We start from the raw sequence: 3,567 nt of genomic DNA on the forward strand, positions 1-3,567 counted from the left end.
TGAGGTTGCCCGGCGGGCAAGGACGGCCAGCTCAGCCGGAGAGGTTTGTCCTCCCCCCCCCCCCCCCCCCCCCCCCCCCCCACGGTTGAGGCTCCGGACTCTGTGGGTGAGTCGAAAGGGCCGGGTGCCTCTCCGCGGCGGGCCGCACTCGAGCCCAGGCGTCGCCACCGCCGCGCACCCCGAGGCCCGTCCCCGACCCTCAGGCGTCCCCGGCGTCGGAACCGCGGCGCGCACCGAGCGGGGCCGCGGGCAGCGCGAGGACAACGACGTGTCCACCGGCAGCCGCGCCCGACGCAATGCGGGCTCGAGCGGTGGGTGGAGGCGGCCCCGCTCCGGAGAGGCGGGAGAGAGAGAGAGGCGTATGGCAAAGCGGGGGAGCGACGGGGCGCGTGGCCCGGGCAGGCCAGCGCGTCGGCGGCGGCGTCCCCGACCGGTCTGCACTTAGGGGACGAAGGCAGCGGATGCCTGCGACAGCCCCAACCGCGCGGGAGACGGCAGGCGTCTCCCGGTGTCAAGCGACCCTCAGACAGGCGTGGCCCGGGAGAACCCCGGGGCCGCAAGGTGCGTTCGAAGTGTCGATGATCAATGTGTCCTGCAATTCATTAGTTCTCGCAGCTAGCTGCGTTCTTCATCCGACGCACGAGCCGAGTGATCCACCGCTAAAGTTGTATTCGTTTTTGTTTGGTTTGGTTGTTGTAGGTTTCGGAGACAAAGTCGGACGGGGTGAAGACGAAAGCCCCCGGGGCGCTCCCCCGTCCCCAGTCCCGTCAAGCCCCTCGCCCGTGACGGGGCGGTGGGGGTCGGGCCGGGGTGGTGGGGGAGAGGAGACATTAGACCCCCTTCTCCCTCCGGCGGCGGAGGGAGGAGAGCGTTGGGTACCCGGAGGCGCGGGGGGGACGGTCGAGCCGGACCGCCGCCGACAGCCGCTAGGACTTCGGGTTTCGCCGAATGCGGGCGGACGGGACCCCGGTGAACACCGGGGCGGGGGTTCGGCGCACCGTCCCATTTCCCCCTCCTTCGCCCCTCCAACCCCGCGGGACCCGGGCGCTCAGTCCGACGGCACTCGGAACAGGAAGCCGGGAGGCGGCGCAGCGGAGGACGCGTGGCGGGCGGGAGCGGAGACGCGTAACCCGTCCGGTCGGTTTCCCGGGGGGTCCAGGTGCGGTCGGGACTCTCGGCGCGTGTTGTCGCAGCCCCACCGCCCGCAAGGGCCCTGGCGGGCCCAGACGGCGACGGGGCGCGCGCCTCGGGAGACCCCCGGGCGGCGGCCGCGGGCCCAGAGAGCCCGGCGCGCGGCCGCCTGCGAGAGGAGACCCTCGGCGTTTTGTCCGGAGGCGTCAGGGGAGCTGCTGGCTGCCACTCACCGGGGTGGGAGCAGAGGAGCGACCGGTAATGATCCTTCCGCAGGTTCACCTACGGAAACCTTGTTACGACTTTTACTTCCTCTGAATGAGTCAAGTTTGAAGTCGATGCTGGCGGCTCCGCCAGGGCCGTGACCGACTCCCGCGGGAGCGGCCGATCCGGGACCTCACTAAACCATCCAATCGGTAGCGACGGGCAGTGTGTACAAGGGGCAGGGACTTTTAGCTCAGCACGCGAGCTTATGACCCGCGCTTACTGGGAATTCCTCGTTGATGGAAATAATTGCAATCCCCAATCCTAATGCGAGTGGGGTTCAAGCGGGTTGCCAACCTCTCGGCGGGGGTAGACACACGCTGATCCACTCAGTGTGGCGCGTGCAGCCCCGGACATCTAAGGGCATCACAGACCTGTTATTGCTCCAATCTCGTGCGCTGGGGCCACTTGTCCCCTAAAAGTTGGACGCCGACCGCACGGGGCCGCAAAGGTTAGCATCCCCGGGTCTCGTTCGTTATCGGAAATTAACCAGACAAATCGCTCCACCAACAAAGAACGGCCATCCCCAACCACCCACAGAATCGAGAAAGGCTATCAATCTGTAAAACCCTTTTCCCCGTGTCCGGGCCGGGTGGGGTTTTCCCTTGTTGAGTCAAATTAAGCCGGGCTCCCCCCCTAAAGGGTGCCCTTCCGTCAATTCCTTTAAGTTTAAACTTTGCAACCCTACTCCCCGGAACCCAAAGATTTTGGTTTTCCCCGGGGCCCCCCGGCGGGTCGGGGAATAACGCCCCCCGGATGCTGGTTGGCATCGGTTTAGGGTTGGAACTACGACGGTATCTGATGGTCCCCAACCTCCGATTTTTCGTTCTTGGAATTAATGAAAACATTCTTGGCAAATGTTTTTCCTTTCTCCGTCTTGCGCCGGCCCAAGAATTTCACCTCTAGCGGCACAATACGAATCCCCCCCGGCCTCCCTCTTAATCATGGCCCCAGTTCAGAAAAAACCCAAAAAAATAGGGAGCCCCTTTTCCCCATTTTTCCCCCGGCTGCGGTTTTCCCCAGGCGCCCGGGGCCCTCTTTGAACACTCTAATTTTCAAAGTAAACGCTTGGCCCCCGCGGGCACTCAGCTAAGAGCATCGAGGGGGCGCCGAGAGGCAGGGGCTGGGAAAAAGACGGTAGCTCGCCTCGCGGCCCGGGCCCTCATCGATCCCCAGATCCCAAATACGACTTTTTTGCAGCAACTTTAAAATACGCTATTGGAGCTGGGGAAATTTCCGCGGCTGCTGGCCCGACTTGCCCTCCAATGGATCCTCGTTAAAAAGGGTTTAAAGTGTACTCATTCCAATTACAGGGCCTCGAAGGTCATTTTTTTTTTCGTCACTACCTCCCCCAGTGGGGGGGTGGGTAATTTGGGGCCGCTGCCTTCCTTGGATGTGGTAGCCGTTTCTCAGGCTCCCCTCCGGGGGATCGAAACCCCCGATTCCCCCTTACCCCCTGGTCACCATGGTAGGCACAGAAAAATACCATCGAAAGTTGATAGGGCAGACATTCGGAATGAGACGTCGCCGCCACGGAGGGCCGCGAAACGGCCCGGGGGGTTTTCTAGAGGGCACCAAAGCGGCCGGGGCCCCCGGGGGGGACCCCGCATGGGTTTGGGGGCCTGATAAAACATCCCCGGAGGTCAGGGGCTCGTTTGCATTTTTGGCCGAATTGCCACAGTTATCCCAAATAACGTTAGAGCGATCAAAGGAACCATAACTGATTTTAAAGACCATTCGCAGTTTCACTGTACCGGCCGTGTGTCCAGACTTGCATGGCTTTTTGAGACAAGCATATGCTCTGGCAGGATCCCCGGGGGCCTCGGAGTCCTCTCGGAGGGACAGATGCAGGGCGCGCCCTGGAAGCCGGGACCAGGGGGGGGCGAAGCATTGAGGCGGGCGGCGGGTCGGTCTCCGGGGCCGCGCTGGGGTACGGCCGGAGAACCCCGGGGCTCGAGAGGGGCCCGGTTTGGGGAAAGGCCCCTCTCGTGGCGGGCCCCCGGAGGGTTCGAGAAACATCGTGTTCGCCGGAGGACCCGTCGCGAAGGGGGGTCGGCGGTTCGGGAAGGGAAACCCGCGCCCCGGGCCCCGGGGTCCGTGGGAGGACCGCTGGGTCAGGCGGGGGGTCTCGGTCTCCCCTTCAAATCGGTTTGCGCCGGGGGGAAGCGCGGG

The 3,567-nt window shown here is 64.2% G+C and overlaps 1 non-coding gene across 1 annotated transcript; it reads right to left on the reverse strand.

Annotated features, from left to right (window-relative positions):
• Nucleotides 1-516: 516 nt before the first annotated feature.
• LOC138615295 (5.8S ribosomal RNA) lies at nucleotides 517-667 on the reverse strand. The gene has a single exon (XR_011310515.1). It is a non-coding gene; the product is annotated as a 5.8S ribosomal RNA (ribosomal RNA).
• Nucleotides 668-3,567: the final 2,900 nt, after the last annotated feature.

Source organism: Brachyistius frenatus, unplaced genomic scaffold (assembly GCF_029030835.1).
Source record: "Brachyistius frenatus isolate BFR_SWC_R1_liver_20210118 unplaced genomic scaffold, ASM2903083v1 Contig_895, whole genome shotgun sequence".
In the NCBI taxonomy this organism is placed as follows: domain Eukaryota; kingdom Metazoa; phylum Chordata; class Actinopteri; family Embiotocidae; genus Brachyistius; species Brachyistius frenatus.